This window comes from Bidens hawaiensis, unplaced genomic scaffold (genome assembly GCF_021521415.1).
Source record: "Bidens hawaiensis isolate Kalapana, Puna unplaced genomic scaffold, B.hawaiensis_p1.1 tig00048949_1, whole genome shotgun sequence".
Classification (NCBI taxonomy): domain Eukaryota; kingdom Viridiplantae; phylum Streptophyta; class Magnoliopsida; order Asterales; family Asteraceae; genus Bidens; species Bidens hawaiensis.
The window spans coordinates 72,496-91,123 of record NW_027498747.1 but is presented as its reverse complement, the minus strand read 5'-3'; the positions used below and the strand labels follow the sequence as shown (position 1 = coordinate 91,123).

The 18,628-nt window shown below is 38.5% G+C and overlaps 1 pseudogene; it reads right to left on the bottom strand.

The window, feature by feature from the left end:
- On the bottom strand, nucleotides 1–2,343 carry LOC143597729 (putative methyltransferase PMT17; annotated as a pseudogene).
- Between the last annotated feature and the right edge of the window lie 16,285 nt (nucleotides 2,344–18,628).

Sequence of the window (18,628 nt, the reverse complement as noted above, 5' to 3'; positions counted from 1 at the left end):
CAGCAACACTTGTTAGTTCAATCTTGTATCATTTTGCTCTTGAACATTAGCTTCACCGGTCCAATAGCTCTTGACAACAACTAGTATTGTATCTCCCTTCAGTTGTCCACTTTCATGAACAATGGTCTTGGTAATATTCCATCTCATACGTTTCACTATTCTTTTAATCTTCCGAATCACGTCCTCCTCGTCCCTAAATACAACAGTCCCTTCGGGTCGCAATATTCTATCCATTTCCAATAGAATATCCGAGATATCACACCTTTAAGTTAAACAAACAAACATCATAACCGTTAAAGATGATAACCTTTGAAGTTATATTCATAAATATGAAAAACATGAAAAAATTTCATATACCTATCTTGATACATACTGAACACACCACCTGCATGGATAAAATCATATGTTCTTGGATAAGTTGAGAATGCCTCACACCAATCATGATACACACCAATGAATCCGCGTTCATAAATTACTCCTAGCGTGTCTGGTTCGAAATTGGTAGGAACAACATTCATTACCCACACGGGATATTTCATCAAGGCCGCAGAAAATCCACCAATATAAGCATTCATGTCTAATATGTTACGGTATCTTCCTTGTGTTAAGGCGGAAACTATCCGTTTATAATGTGTCACACGCGCTTTCCATATTTCATTATCTTTTTGGAATTTCTCTTTTGTGATACCCGTCACCAAATTGTTGTTGATTCTAGGAGGGACAACCGTTGCACGTTCTGGCCATTTCTCTAAGGCTCCACCCGATACTTCATCTGCGTTGCTTACTTCTGGCATGGGCGTAATGCAGTTTTCGAGATCTTTATACCTTACATATACCAATCATGACTAAAACTATGTTAAATCAATATGTTATATATAACTTCTAGGTACGTAACAATGAGAAAGACAACTAAGAGTACCAAGCTTCATCAGCATGGCCTGATTTGCACATATGTGGCTTGTCATTCTTTTTTATAGTTTTGATGCAATCAATGTGGTTGATTGGCTTTTGCCAAATAGCAAGAGCATCCTTTTCTATGACTTTTTCCCAACAAATACGCTTCGCGGCTTCCTCAATGTCATCTTGTTCTTGTTTTAAATCTTCTGGAGTTCAATCCCAACCTCTCCACAGCCTCTTCCATCGAATAGGAGGTCCAGAAAGAATCCAGTAACCACCAGGTCTTAAAACTCTATCTACTTCAGCTAAATATAATCCATCTACGAGTTCATTGGCAAACGATAAGAAGATTGAGTTATATAAGATATAAGATTTTTTTTAGGTGTGGTGTTTGAAGCTTGATAATTATTAACTAGTGTAATTTTTGCTTCATAACTTTTGTTTCTGGTAATACTGAAAATAACTTAATTACCATATTGACTCCATGGAATCAGACAACGAGCACAATGAGCCATGTCGAATGCCCGAGCTGGGTAAGGAAGTCTTTGTGATGCTAAAATGCCAATCATAGCAGGAAGTCCGCGTTCTAAAGCAAACCATACTTGGGCTTCATGTGTATCCCTTGGAGCAAAAGACATGGTGATTATGTCCTTTTTAAGCAAGTATGCACCCCAACTTGCAACCTTCACTCAGCTTATATATAATGCATTAACCTTACTGTGTTCAATTCAATATATTTGGGAGAAATTAATGGAAGTGTAAAACTATACTTACTCCACACCCCGTATCGATTGCAGTTCGAATGGATCCATTCGAGAGAGGGATGAGTTCATTGATATCGTGAATGTATGAACCAGCTCCATGACGAAACATAGTACCACCTCCCGGAAATCTAAACCTGTCACCTTCAACTTTAATCCAGTTTTGACGAGCTTTCTCGATACTAAGTTCTTTATGGGGAATGTTATCAAACCATGCATAGTCTCGGCTTTTTGGCCACTTGAATGGTAGTTTATACTTCGGTGGTGCAGGTATAAGGCAACGCAGGAGTTCCTCTTTAGATGGACAATGTCTTTCTCTATACTTATACATTTCTCTATCGAATTTGTTTCCCCTAGCAGTGTCTTGGCATGGAGTGTATTCAGTATACGACATGTTACATGGTGGGAACTCATGTAACTCTTGTGAGTCTTCAAAATCCAATGATTTAGATGGTGATCTTGATGAATCATTAGATTTCTTTTCGCGTCCAACTTTGTTGGTGATTACGGTACTTGTTATAGGTGCAAGACTGCTTTGCCAAGCTCCTAATACGTAGAATAAGACGCAAAGTCCAATAACAGCTAGGATTCGCGTTTGTTGGTGATCTTTTGGTGATCCGACATGTTCCTTAGCCATTTCAACACATGGATCAGAAGACCCTATATAAGATCAAGAAATTGCTTCACTTTAGATCATTTGTATTGCATGTGTCCATTCAAGAAATTAATGTAGAATCCAACAATGGTGATGATGTTTGAAATTTGTTATGTGTTATGCAATAGATCTGGTCCACAGATAAACAGAAATTATAAATAAGATCCAATGATTCCGGATCCCTCCACAAAAACTAGAAAAAAATGAAGGTTTAGAGAGAATTTAGAATTTACTACTCCACCAGGTTTCCATTTGCTTAACACTTCTAGCTAGCATATATATAGTAATATAACCTCATAATATCTGGAGCAAATTTTAACCTATGTTTGTTGTTTAAAGAACAAATATATAAGTAACATGCATGATTGATCTCCTAAGTAACAGCTATTACATAAGCAAGAGCTTATCGAAGGTTTATAAACTCAAATTTGGTATCTTTGTGTAAAAAAGACAAAAATATTAATATGTGTACATTGTGTTCTGATTAAAAAATTGATGTAATATCAATTACAATAAAGCTTCGTGCATAAATGAAATAGTTTATAGTTACAGGATATGTTTTGTAATAAGCTTATAAAAGCTTCTAGTTTCAAGCTTTTAAGAAAAAATACATACTCAATTAAAAGCCTTGTTTGGTTTAATAAGTTTGAAACTTTTAGGTAAGGAGAAAAAAATATAAAGCTTAAAGCTTCCACTAGTAGGCAGTAGCGTTTAGAAAGAGATACAAGCTTTTGGTATTTTAATTTACTTAAATAACCTTCCAGAATAAATACATTTACTATTATTGTTTTTAGTTATGCCTATTTTAGTAATTTTATACATTTTATTAAAAGCTTCAGCTACTCTGTCAAACATCTATATATATCTAAAAAACTACAGCTACCAGCTACCAGCTATACCTAGCAGTTAGTTTTTCCAAACATACTCATAGCAACGAAACATGTGTATTGGTAATTTCAGTCGTATACCCGATTGTAAATTTGGGCATCATACCCAACCCATATGTATCGGGTATTCACCTTTAGTTTGTAAATAACTAGGTAACGAACCCACCCTAATTCAATTAGTATCAACTAAGTTTGTTACGGTGCCTTGTAAATACCTAAAACAATATCGACACAAGTTACTTCTTTTTATCAAAGCGACACGAATTCGGCCGTTATCGGTTATAGGTCCGTTAATTACGGTACCGTATCTAAACCCAACGGTAAATAAAATAAATGACACCGAAACTAAACATAAAAAATATTCATCAACGTCCAACCGCACATTCTATAAATATTGGTCAGGTTCTTACGACACCAAAACTTAACCATTGAATTTGTGTGTGTGTGTGTGTGTATATATATATATAAATGTGGCCAAACGAAGGGCCGCCACGTGCCCAAACCAGAAGGCTACGCCCCCCACCATTGGATCTTTTAATTATCCGACGTGTTGCGCCGGGGAGGTTGGATCTTTTTATATTCCCGTTCCGTTGCAACAGTACACTAATGTGGGTTCAGTTGGTATCATGATTAAACCTAAAAAGTAAATTCGTCGAATTAACATATATAAAAAGATTAACATATAAAAAACTAAAATATTTAAAACCACATTTATTATGTCGGAAAACCCGAGCGTTGAAGCACAGACATTGGTAAAATCCCCCGCGGGTAAAAACTGTAACATCACAAAAATTTCGAGCCAAAAATGTCAATTTTTAAAAGTCTAGGGATCAATTCTGCCAAATTCCAAATTGCAAGGTTAAAAATGAAAATTTTAATTTCTTTTCCTATCGCGATACGCGACGTGACAAAAGACAAGCCTATCGCGTATCGCGATGGGGCTTGGTCAAAGCTTCTAGAAGAAATCAACAGCGATACGTGATCGCTGTTGAACCCAACGTCATCGCGTATCGCGATGACGTGGCCTGACACGTTGTGACACGTGGCACACGGTGGCACCGTCTGCCGCCACGCAGCACAACGCCTGCCATGTGTCACCACGTGGCAGGTCTAGTAGGCGATTCATCAAGCCTACGTCGCGCTACGCGATCGGCTTGCCAAGGAACCCATCGCGTACCGCAATGGGATCCAAAATCAGGTCTATAAATAGCAGGTCCAGGCTTTCACTTTCCACACACCAAATCACACATACTACTCTCTATCTCTAACATCTCTCTATACCTCAAAGTTCGTGCCCTCGATCCATCTCGATAATCGTGCCCGATTCCTCGTTTCCTGTGCCATACCCCAATAATCGTGCCACTACCTGACGATGTATTAATATAAAAAATGTTCTTGGAGTAACGTCCCGACAAGTTACCTCGTAAAGCGTGTCGACGTGGAAGAATGTTGTTATATCTCATTTTGCGTTCCAAAGAGAAGTATTGATCAAAGCGAGAGTTGAAAAGATCAAGCGGCGTCGAGGTGCATTCGAGTGTCTAGGGGTTTAGCCAAGTAAGAGGTAGGCATAATGCCCAAATTAAATAATAATAAAATATTATAAAGGCTTGTCCCTAAAGTCGTAATTATACTCGATGCTTTAAATAAAATAAACAACAAAGAAAAGAAAGAAAGAAAAGAAATATATATATGTATATATATGTGTGTTGTATAAATATTCTTTATTATAAATATTATTTAAGTATAATGAGTATACTTAAATAATAAAGAAAGGAATACGTTTCTTAAAGAAGAAGAAACGTAGGGTTTTACAATATAAACTAAATGTTTATGAAATACTTTTAAACCAAAGGTTTTTAAGTAAAAGAAAAGTGAACTAAAGGTTCATCGAGATAAATTAAGACTAAAGGTCTTAAGCCGGATTGTATATCCGACTAACAAATGGTTATACTCGTACTATAGGTGCGAGATAGCAAGGGAAAGACCCTCGAACGTTGTTGAAGCCGATCCCAAAGCGAAAAGGTGAATACGCCCCACTTTTACAAACTTGTTTTCAAACAAATAAACGTGTTATGAGTAAAACTTTACATGAGATTGAGTGTCTCTAAAAACATTATAAATAAGAGTATAAGCCTAGCTCTCAGGCTGTGGTATACGTTTGTCTGGATCCTTACATATGTGGTTAAATGCGGTGGGCACATCGCACCACGCTTGGTCACGAACTCCAGCCATGATGGGCCGGACCTAAGTTATGTCCGACTGAGACTGATCATATGGTACCTAAGTTATGTCGAAACCCTGTGATGTTTTGCTGAGGTGACCTAGTGTAGAGACTCGAGTTTATAATGATATTGTTTTAACTTAATTATTCCTAAGCCAAGATGGGCCGAGACTTACGTGGTCTCGAGGGGTGACTAAGTAAAGAAAATATTTTCGCGTCGGCATATTCACCAGCATTCGTTGCTGACGTATTTTATAACATTTTGCAGGTAATCAAGAATAGAGCTTGTGAAGACGAAGGGCTCAAGAATCCGATGGCTCGGATAATTTTTATTAAACTTAAATATAACTAAATGGTGGTTTTGTAAACTAAAAACAAGTAAACGTAAATGGAACTTTTCGTTCCATCTTTTGTATTGTAAATATTTTAAAACTTTGGTCCTTATATTTTATAAGATTTCCGCTAATTGAACGTAACTCTGATTTATATACAATTATGGTACCAACTGTTGGGTCGCACTCCTAGGCCTAAGATGGGGGTGTGACAGGTTGGTATCAGAGCCATCGATCTTAGCGAATTGGGTATCATAAAACAATACCCAAGCTTCGATCAAAGAATAGGAATTAATTGATTATTTGTCTTAGGGATAAGATAGGCTAGTAACCTTCTCTTTCCCTCCACATTCTAAACCACCCAATTGTTAGATGTCATTCAAAGCTTATATGAAGAGCTTTGTGCGCAAGGCTAAAGAGGTTGGAATCGCTGAACCATTCCCCGAAGACAACATGAGTGATGGTTACAATGAAGCCTACTTTGACCAAGATGTAGAGCATGATCTAACCAAACCTGTGTACTACCCCGGAAGTAGACACCATCCAATAGACGTTCCCGATAGTCCACCGAAACAAAGAATTGAACCACCAAGGCATTCAAGCTACCATCCACCAACAATACCCATGTACCAACCCTCTGAAGTACCAATATACCACCCGTTATAGATTCACACATACCAACCATCAGAAGTACCACAATATTACCCGACTGGATACATACCACCAAACCCTCATCCGTCCTATGCCTTCCTTTCAAATCGACCAATAAAAGAAGAACCAAGATCCCCATCCTCCGACTGGATGCAGTGCCACTTGGATCAACGTAGGTGGCATACCGGAAACTCCACGGTTAACGAAGTCAATTCTCAACACTCTAATGGTAAAGGATCATCCCGTAAACCAAGAATAAGGGTGATGATACCCTATGAAAGTTTCAAAATGCCCTCGATGATCAACGAGACCACCCAACATATAGAAGAGGAAGAACTTGGGGAAGAAGAGGAACCGGAAGAAGAGGAGGACCCTGAGGAAGAGTCTGAACCGGAAGAAGAGCATCCCGTTAATCCCAATGAGATATCAACATCAATGGATGGATCACTCACTTCCCGAAACCCGAGCTACGGTTCTGTGGATCCATATATCCAATATCTCGAAACACTCAAGAACCAAGCATCATCAAGCTTCCCACCATTCCAAGGAGAGATTCCATCAATAGAAGAGCAAGCAAATGAGATCCATAAACAGAACAAAGCTGCTAAAGATTTCTTCTACCTTTCATCCGACATGACTAACGTTCCGTATCCAGAACCAAGGAATCACTACGAAATGGTGACATTGGGTTACCGCGACCCACCTCCACAATATGGATACCCTAACAAGGTCCCGCAATCGTATGAAGAACACTTGAACCGCGCTCTGCACGAAACCGATGATTGGAGGAAGAAAATGGCCGATGAAGGAAAGAAAAAGAAGAAGATGGGAGAAAAGCTTCTTCACAAGTGCAACAAATTGACGAAGATTGTGCGAAAGTTTTTGAAGGATTGAGGCAGTGTTAATGAGAGATGTGAAGAAGAAGTTGTGTGTAATATAGTCTTGTATTTTATGTGATGTATATATATATGTGTGTGTGTGTATAGCAAGAACGTTGGAACGTTCTTGAAATAAAGATAGGATAATAAATATATATATATATATATATATATATATATATATATATCGTTTGATCGATATATATATATATATATGTGTGTGTGTATGTAAGGTGAAATAAATATATATATATATATCCTTTGTGATATATATATGAATGTATAATAAAATTATATGTTTAATAAAAGGAAACGTTGTTAAAATTTCAGATATAAAAGAAATATTGAAATATGTCTGAACAAAGTAATAACAACGAGAATGCACGAAAAGAAGATGAGATAAGAAAGGGAATGGGGGAAAGACCCCGAAATAAACAAGATGAACCTATCCCCGATAAATATAAAAGCCATATACAAAAGATGATTAAGGATGCGATTAGAGAAGAGTCTAAGGCTAGGTCTCAATCGAAAAACTCGAAACATTCTCATTCCGTTAATCCATCTCGAAAATCCGTGAAATCCCTTCCAAAACCGTCTCACGTCGAGGAAAGTGTGCATGAGTCGAACGATGATGGTAGAGTTCGTCAAGATTTTAATAAATTAAAGATAGGTGGATGCTCGTTCAAAGATTTTAAGTACTATGGACCAAAAGAATTCCATGGTGACAAGGGAGCCATCACGACCGTGAGGTGGCTTGAAGAAATGGAGGCGATTGTAATCACGAGCAAGTGTTCTGATGAGGAGAAGATTCAGTATTCTTCCCTCATGTTTAAAGGCGAAGCGTTGGAGTGGTGGAACACACTGATCTTAAGTAGAGGAAGGGAAGTGATGTATAACTTAACTTGGAACGAGTTCAAAGAATTGTTGATGGCGAAATTTTGTCCGATGCACGAGACGGGCCAAATTCAAACTAAGTTTTTGACTCACAAGGTTGTTGGAACGAATCTTCATGAGTACAACACGAAATTCCACGAATACTGTCGTTTGGTTCCTCAGCTGGTTACCCCTGAATCCAGCAAAGTTACACGTTACATTTGGGGACTACCACGAGAGATTCGTGACATGGTGAGGTCACACTTGCCACAAACTGCTGACTCCGCAATGGAGTTGGCTGGGTACTTGATGGGTGGAATGATCCGCAACAAAGAAGAGGATAAGAAGGTTGTAACAACACACGACTCGAGGAAAGGAGGAGACACTCATTTCAAGGGTAAGGGAATTGACCAACGAAGGTCTGGCTACAACCCCAGCATTCCGCAATTCAAAATTTGCAAGAAGTATCATAGGGGTAAATGTAATTTCATTCCACGAGTCTGTGAATCGTGTCATAGACCCGGCCACGTAACGGCCGATTGTTGGAAGAAGAAAATGACCTGCTACAACTGCAAAGAAATGGGGCATCTAAGCTTTGAATGCCCCAAGAACAAGCCCGCGGTTGGTGGTGCGGGAGGTAGCGGTCAAAAGAATGAGCACAAGAAGGGCAATGCAAGAGTCTTCGTCTTAGATACAAAGAAAGCGGCTGACATGCCAGAAACCATTACCGGTACGTTCCATGTTAACAATGCTTATGCTAGAGTCTTGTTTGATTCAGGAGCCAACTTAAGTTTTATAGATTATAAATTTTGTAGTCTATTAAACAAACCTTTAATCAAACTTAATAAAACTCTAAGCGTCGAGACCGCTAGTGGCGACATTGTTAAAATCTCCGAAGCCCTAGAAAACGGAAAAATCTTATTAGCCAGTTACGTTTTGCCTATTCAATTGTTACCCATGACTCTTGCGGGTCTTGATGTTGTATTGGGTATGGATTGGCTATCCGACAACCATGCTCGTATCCTCTACAACAGTAAGACCGTTGAACTTCAATCCCCGGATAAACGAACTATTCGAATTGAAGGGGATAAAGACGCTGGCCAAGTTAGACTAATCTCTATGATAAGGGCTAACAAATGTTTAAATCAAGGATGCTTAGCATTCATGGCCTACGTCACCGAAGAATCAAAACCCAAAGAAATAAAAAATGTTCCTATTGTTTCCGACTATGCCGATGTCTTTCCCGACGAACTTCCCGGAATCCCTCCCGATCGTGAAGTAGAGTTTAGGATCGATCTTATTCCCGGTACTGCTCCGATTGCCAAAGCTCCGTATCGCTTCGCACCAACCGAGATGAAAGAACTGAAGAAACAACTTGACGAGCTTCTCGAGAAAGGATTCATACAACCAAGTTCATCACCATGGGGAGCGCCGATACTTTTCGTCAAAAAAAAGGATGGATCCATGCGAATGTGCATCGACTACCGAGCTCTCAACAAAGTTACAATCAAGAATCGTTACCCACTCCATCGAATCGATGATCTTTTCGACCAACTTCAAGGTGCTAGCTTCTTTTCTTAAATCGATCTTCGTTCCTGCTATCACCAACTCAAAGTCCAATATGAGGATATCCTGAAAAATGCTTTTCGAACAAGGTATGGACATTTTGAGTTCACGGTAATGCCGTTTGGAATTACTAATGCCCAGCCGCATTCATGGACATGATGAATCGTATTTGCAAGCCTTACTTGGATAAATTTGTGATCGTATTCATTGACGACATATTAATTTATTCCAAGTCTAAGGATGAAGATGAAGTCCATCTTCGAACTTTACTTGAAACCCTTAGAATCGAGAAATTGTATGCTAATTTCTCAAAATGCGAGTTTTGGTTGCATGAGGTACAATTTCTTGGTCACATCATCAACGTTAACGGTATTCAAGTCGATCCCACTAAAATTGAAGCTATCTCTAAGTGGGAAATTCCAAAATCGCCAACCGAGACCGAAGTTTCTTAGGTTTGGCCGGCTATTACCGTAGGTTCATTGAAAACTTTTCCCGAATCGCTGTTCTCCTAACTTCCTTAACTCGTAAGAACATCAAGTATGAATGGGGAACAAAGCAACAAGAAGCGTTCGATATACTTAAACAAAAGCTCACCCAAGCACCTATACTGGCTTTGCCAGAAGGTACTAAAGACTTTGTTGTATTTAGTGACGCATCTCATTCCGGCTTGGGATGTGTACTAATGCAACACAAGAAAGTAATCGCTTACGCTTCTCGACAACTCAATAAACACGAAAAGAACTATACGACTCATGATCTAGAGTTAGGCGCCATAATCTTTGCACTTAAGATATGGAGGCACTATCTCTATGGAGTAAGATTTATCGTGTACACTGATCATAAAAGCTTAAAGTATGTCTTTGATCAAAAAGAGCTTAATATGCGCCAACGACGCTGGATGGAAACTCTCAACAACTACGACTGCGAGATAGTCTACCATGAAGGTAAAGCCTACGTTGTAGATGATGCCTTAAGTTGTAAAGAGCACGAAAAGCCAAAAAGAGTCCGAGCGTTGAGGCTAGAACTCCAAGTCAACCTCCTTGAGCAAATCAAATCTGCTCAAACTCAGGCGATCAATGAAAACCAAATCTCCGACAAAAAACGCAACGACACCATTGACTCGTTAGTCAAAGGTGATGACGGTATCCTTAGACTCGGCAATAGAATTTGGGTACCAATCGTTGGAAACTTGCGCGAGAAAATTTTGAATGAGGCTCACTAATCCAAGTATATAATGCATCCCGGAAGTGAAAAAATGTACCATAACCTCAAAGCAAACTATTAGTGGAATGGAATGAAAAGGGATGTCGCTTCGCATGTGGCGAAATGTTTAACATGTTTGAAAGTCAAGGCTGAACACCAAAAGCCTTCGGGATTGCTTCAGCAACCCGAACTTCCCATATGGAAGTGGGAGTTAATCACTATGGATTTCGTTACCAAACTCCCTAAAATGACTCGACAACATAATGCTATTTGGGTAATTGTGGACCGACTAACAAAATCTGCACATTTCATACCCATCAATTAGTCGTATTCAATGGACAAACTAGCGCGTATCTATGTGAACAATATTGTTTCATTGCATGGAGTACCATTATCAATAATCTCTGATCGAGACATCCGTTTCACGTCTCATTTTTGGAATAGTTTCCAACAAGCGCTTGGTATAAAATTAAACCTTAGCACCGCCTATCATCTGCAAACCGATGGGCAAAGCGAAATGATGATTCAAACATTGGAAGATATGCTCCGCGCTTGTGTGATAGACTTAGGTGAAAGTTGTGATGACCACTTACCCCTAATGGAATTCTCGTATATCAATAGCTATCACACGAGTATTCAAGCCACATCATTCGAGGCGTTATATGGTCGTAAGTGTAGAACGTCTGTGTGCTGGTCTAAAACCGGAGACAATCAATTATCTGGACCCGAGATAGTCCAAGAAACCACCGACAAAATTCTTCAAATCCGAGAATGACTTAAGACAGCACGTGATCTCCAAAAGAGTTACGTCGATGTCCGTCATAAGCCGTTAGAGTTTAAAGTTGGTGATAAAGTTCTTTTGAAAGTCTCGCCATGGAAAGGCGTAATTCGTTTCGGCAAGAAAGGAAAGTTAAGTCCTTGATTCGTTGGACCCTTTGAGGTACTTGAACGAATTGGTACCGTCGCATATCATTTGCGACTACCCGAGGAAATGCAAGGGATACATGACGTGTTCCATATCTTGAATCTGCATAAATGTTTAGCCGATGAATCTCTTTCGATGCCGTTAAAAGATGTTGAAATTAATAAAAACTTAAAATTCGTAGAACGTCCAATCCAAATAGAAGATTCAAAACTAAAGAAACTGAAAAGATGAACCTTGAAAATCGTGAAAGTAAAATGGGACTCGCGAAGAGGACCCGGGTATACTTGTTTTGCGTGCCAAAGAGAAGTATTGATCAAAGCGAGAGTTGAAAAGATCAAGCGGCGTCGAAGTGCTGCTCGAGTGTCTAGGGGTTTAAAGCCAAGTAAGAGGTAGGAATAATGCCCGAATTAAATAATAATAAAATATTATAAAGGCTTGACCCTAAAGTTGTAATTATACTCGATGCTTTAAAGAAAATAAACAACAAAGAAAAGAAAGAAAGAAAAGAAATATATATATATGTATATATATGTGTTGTATAAATATTCTTTGATATAAATATTATTTAAGTATAATGAGTATACTAAAATAATAAAGAAATGAATACGTTTCTTAAAGAAGAAGAAACGTAGGGTTTTACAAAATAAACTAAATGTTTATGAAATACTTTTAAACCAAAGGTTTTTAAGTAAAAGAAAAGTGAACTAAAGGTTCATCGAGATAAATTAAGACTAAAGGTCTTAAGCCGGATTGTATATCCGACTAACAAATGGCTATACTCGTACTATAGGTGCGAGATAACAAGGGAAAGACCCTCGGACAGTGTTGAAGCCGATCCCAAAGCGAAAAGGTGAATACGCCCCACTTTTACAAACTTGTTTGCAAACAAATAAACGTGTTATGTGTAAAACTTTACATGAGATTGAGTGTCTCTAAAAACATTGTAAATAAGAGTATAAGCCTAGCTCTCAGGTTGTGGTATACGTTTGTCTGGATCCTTACATATGTGGTTAAATGCGGCGGGCACATCGCACCACTCTTGGTCACAACCTCCAACCACGATGGGCCGGACCTAAGTTATGTCCGAGTGAGACTGATCATGTGTATATTTATGGTACCTAAGTTATGTCGAAACGCTGTGGTGTTTTGCTGAGGTGACCTAGTGTAGAGACTCGAGTTTATAATGATATTGTTTTAACTTAATTATTCCTAAGCCAAGATGGGCCGAGACTTACGTGGTCTCAAGGGGTGACTAAGTAAAGAAAATATTTTCGCGTTGGCATATTCACCAGCATTCGTTGCTGACGTATTTTATAACATTTTGCAGGTAATCAAGAATAGAGCTTGTGAAGACGAAGGGCTCAAGAATCCGATGGCTCGGATAATTATTATTAAACTTGAATATAACTAAATGGTGGTTTTGTAAACTAAAAACAAGTAAACGTAAATGGAACTTTTCGTTCCATCTTTTGTATTGTAAATATATTAAAACTTTGATCCTTATATTTTATAAGACTTCCGCTAATTGAACGTAACTCTGATTTATATACAATTATGGTACCAACTGTTGGGTCGCACTCCTAGGCCTAAGATGGGGGTGTGACAAAAACCGAGTGTTACAACAAAGAGTTGATGGGTATTCGGTCAATATCAATTACATTCGTTATGATATAAACAACATTGGTATAACATTAGCGTTGAAAGCTTAAAATTTTTTTGTCAAATAACATATAAAAATATTAGCATATAAACGAATAAAATATTTAAAACGAAGTTTATTTGTTCGGTAAAACTCGGACATTGGTAAAACCTGAGCGTTAAAGTGGTGAGTCAACGTGAATTTAGACAATTTCGGTTACGTTCGTTAGGTACCGTATAAACAACGTTGGTAAAATCCAAGTGTTAAAAGCCAAAAACAAAAAAAAATCATCAAATTAAACAAAAATTAACATATTTAGAATGAAGTTTATTACATCGGTAAAACTCGGACGTTCACAAAACCCAAGCGTTGTTAGTCTTGGACGTTGGTAAACAAGAGTGTTGTGTGTCCCGAGCATTGAGGCGATGAGTCGGTAAAACCCGAGCAATGTTTATATACCCTAATGTTGTTGGTCCCGGATGTTAGGTGCGGTGAGTCAACACAAATTCGATCTTTCTGTTACGTTTTTTATAGTTCCAAAAAATATTGCAAAAGCAAAAAAGCTGAAAATTGGTGTGGGCAAATGATGAGGCGTCACTTGGCCCCAATATCAACTACGACACAAATGTAACTTCCTACTTTCGGTTATAATAATAAAAGAGAATTTTGTTTATGTAATAATGTGTCATGTATCGGTTTAGATAATAAATTCTAAGAGGGTGGGCTTGGACTTTAGAAGATGAAATAAGAAATGGAATAGGCCTTAGATCCATGGGCTTAAGGGAGTATAGATACTCCTTAAACCCTAATCATTTCCATTTTTATCCATCTCTACACCATAGCCTATACTTTGAAAAACACACAGAAACACCATCCTATACCCCGAGCTAAGATCCGAAGGTGGAAACCCGAACCCGTTGATGCTAGAACGTTGTGACCAACCTAAAAAACATCAAGACTAGACCGTGTTCGTAAGCAAACTCGTTTAAGGTACGTTTATAACGAGAACTTGTTCATTTATGTTCGGATTCGTTTGGAATTCATGGATCTGATTGAGTATGGTAAAAACGAATATATTGCAACAAACCTTACTGAAATTCGTTAACATAGGTTAGGTTGATTAATCAACTCATGAACCGTATGCCTATATCTATAAATCGCACCTTTAAAACCCGATGTTTGAACGACTGAACGATTAGGGTGTTAAGCCCCGTTACCGGTGCTTCACTTTGGACGTTGGATTTACTCATAAACATAATTCTAAACATCATAGTTAAATAAAACTTTCGCGGAATATTAAATCTTTCATAAAACATTACATATTAATTCGTAACTTGTCTTAAACAACAACTTGTCTTTCAAATTTAAAAACATTAAACATAAAACATAACAATCTTCCTTGAGATGCCAGTCTCTTCCTTTCCATGCCATGTGCCCACGTCAAGCGAGCTGCCTTCTCCTACTCATCTTCGTGCATACTAAAAGTCAGCTACGCTGAGTGAGTTCTAGTTAATCAAGTAACACAAAGTACTTTCACATACTTATACATACGCATATGTAGATACTTAGTATATACTTAACCTGCTTATATTTCTTTAGTACATACAAGAGTATATACTTTCTTTCTTTATTTCACTCTTTCTTTACTTTATTTACATCTATTCATACTTTACATACTTATACATTTTAAATAGCATTACGCCCTACTACCTCGAGTATTGTTAGGGCTCGGTCCCTTATCTGCCTCAAATATTATTAGGGTCAAATCCCTTTCTTCCTCGAGTATTTGTTGGTGCATGATGTCAGTAGTTCATTGTCTAGTGTCAGTAATCGCGTTTGTAATATTTTATGTTTTGTATAAGTGAAGTTGCTAACAAGTTCGCTGATATGGGCGAACTTGTTAGTCAAGCGAAGTTAGTGACAACTTCGCCTGAACATGCCAGGCGAAGTTGTCGTGATTATATAAGCCATCTGTTACGGCTTAAGATTAAGAAAAAAAATAGAGGAGAATTCAGTTTTCGTGTATTTGAGTCAGAGAGAGTCTGTAATCAAGTGATCTTCGTATCACGTGTTTAAGGTTGGTATACAACGTGTTTGATTATCGTGTGTTAATCGTATTGTTTTCTATACTCGTAACGTCTTACGTAGGGATTCCGCACCTGCGTAGTACGCGATATCTCGTGTAGATCCGGCTGGGAACCTACAATTGGTATCAGAGCTCTTGCTCGATTGTGTGGTTCGGGATTATCACGCGGGTATAAAAATCGTTCCGTTCGACTATTCGCGGGACGAGTTTTCTGAGTTTTAGTGTTATACTCTCCTCCTACAAGCTTAAACAATTCATAACACCTTCACAAACCTCGAAAAACCCAGAAATCTAATCTGCAGAAGCTTCGTGTTCATCAGGCGAAGTTGCCGTCACTGTTACTAGGGTTACGGCGAAGATATAAGGTTAAGCGAAGTTATCCACAACTTCGCCTACCTCTTCAAGTTCGCTTACCTCAAGCGAAGTTACCCACAACTTCGCCTACCTCCCAAGTTCGCTCAACTTAAGCGAAGTTATTCTCAAGTTCGCCTATCCAGCGAATTTAAGAAAGTGAGCGACGTTACAAATTCACGCGAAGTTAAGCTTTAAGCGAAGTTATCCGCAACTTCGCCAACAGTGCTGTTTGAAAATAAAATTTTTTATTTTCGGATTTCTTTGAGTTTAGAGAAAGATGTCTTCGATAAACATTACTGAACTAGTAAAGATGGAAGTAGAAGCAGGTTCGGCTACAAAGGCACCTAAGATGCTCAAGAAAACTGATTATGTAGCGTGGAAAGATCGTTTTGAACAATATGTCAAGTATCAAGATGCCAAGATGTGGGTGTGTATACAAGATGGTTACATTCCACCTACTACTGAGTATGAATGTCGTGATCAGATCAAGAAGTACAAATTGATGGAAGATGAAGAGAAGAAGATGTATGAGGCAGAAAGTAAAGCTCATGCAACAATTACAATGGCTCTTCCACAAGAGATACTTCACACCTTCCGAAAGTATAAGACTGCTAGAGAGCTTTGGGAAGCTCTTGAAAACCGTTTTGAGGGCAATGTGGGAATTCGTGCTTCGAAGATTAAACCTCTAAAAACCCAATTCTCGGTCTTCAAGTATCTGAAAAACGAATCACTTGATGATATCATCACCAGATATTATCATCTGATGACTGAACTCAGCAACTATTCAATTGCATACAAAGAAGATGAGATTGTTGAGAAGCTTCTTGATGCTCTCCCACCAAAATGGGAGATGTATACTGTGTTGATGAGAGAAGATAAAGACTTTGCTGACTATGACCTTGAGACAGCAGTTAACAAGCTGAGAACGTTTGAACTGAACATGGTACGAAAGGAGACACCTACCGATCAGGTTCAAGATCCGGGTATGTATGGGGCAAAGGTTAACTCCGGATCAAGTTCTAAAACGGAATCATCTGCTTATTACTCTAAGGGAGAGTCAGGCGCGAGCTCAACACATGAGGGACATGTATCTCTCAATATGAACGGTGATGTGTGCTATGTAGCTGGAGGGTCAAATACTTCTCAACCTCAAGCGACCAAGAGTAGTTATTCCCCAAGTGTTTCAAACAACAACTACTCGAAGATGCCCATGAGTGTCAAATCTGCTGAACAGCAGTTTGCTCTCTATGCATCTTTTATTGCTTCGTATGAGAACTACATTCAGGGTAAGATCGTTGATCCTGCAGTTTTGGATGAAGATTATGACCAGATCGATGCTGATGATCTGGAGGAGATGGATCTGCAGTGGCAGATGGCCATGATAGTGAGAAGGGTAAAGAGGTTCATGAAGAAGACTGGCAGGAAGTTTGTCGGAGAGAGGCCAGGGTTTGATAAGTCTAAGGTTCGCTGCTACAACTGTCAGCAGAATGGCCACTTTGCAAAAGAATGCAAGAATGAACGTGTAGAACGCAGTCAGAATAGATCTACACAGCAAAGTGGTAGTGGTAATAACTATAGAGCCATGATTTCCAGACAGAATGAAGAGTACAACTGGAATCTGCATGTTGAAGAAGTATTTGAACAGGCCAACTTGGCAAACATCGAAAATGCAGATAGTGAGAAGGGAACTGGCGAAAATGAAGTGTACATGGCAGATGTAGCAGACCAGCTCTCCGAGGTAAGTACCGAACTCCCTTGAACTAAGTGTGAACTTCTGTCTGAACAACTGACAACTCTAACTGATCAGTTTGTTAGTTTGGATGCGCAATATAAAACTTTAAAAGAAGATCATCATTTCACTAAAGCTAGAGAAAATAGTTACAAAGTAAAAATTAAAGCTAGTGAAACAGATATTAAAAGTCTTAAAGCAAAGCTTGCTGAAAAAATTAACATGATTGATCTTAGCTATGAAGTTCTAGAAGAGAAAACCAAACTAATAGCTGAGAGGGAAAAACAGATAGCTGATCACCAGGTAAAAGTGGTGGAACTTAACAGGAAACTTGAACAATTCAGAAATTCCTCCGCTATACTTGATCACCTCGTTAGTGATCAAGGGTCTCCAAAAAGGGGAGGAATTGGTTATCATGAAGTTCCACCACCTTTCAATCATAATTACACTTTTAACCCTAGTAATCAGAAATCTTTCGATGTTGACTATGGTCAGACAGTTCCAGTTCCAGTTACTGCTAAAAATCCAGAAGTTAGTAAGCCTGTTGCAAGTGTTAAAATTGCTGCTCCGAGTCCTGTCTCATCTAACTCGGACAAGTCTTCTGAGTCGTGTGACACAAAACAAGAGGAAGTATTACCAAAAAGTGGAGAGAAAAATAAAACAACTGAAAAGAAGCCTCCACTAAACCCGTATGTCCCACCTTATGTGAGACAAATGGGCAGTAATACTGCCTCAACATCTAAGACAACTTTTGATAAGAAAGTTGAACACATGAGTTGTTTCAGATGTAATCAATTAGGACACCTTGTTGCTGATTGCCCTCTGAAGCAGAAATTCAGAGGAGTGAGGCCTTCAAAATCTGAGAAAAGAGCTAACGGTAATCGATTTAATGGTAAAAATGAAAACCCATCAAAATTCAGAAATTGGTCTAATCCAGGTTTTCAAAGAAATAGATCTCAGTTTTTCACTGC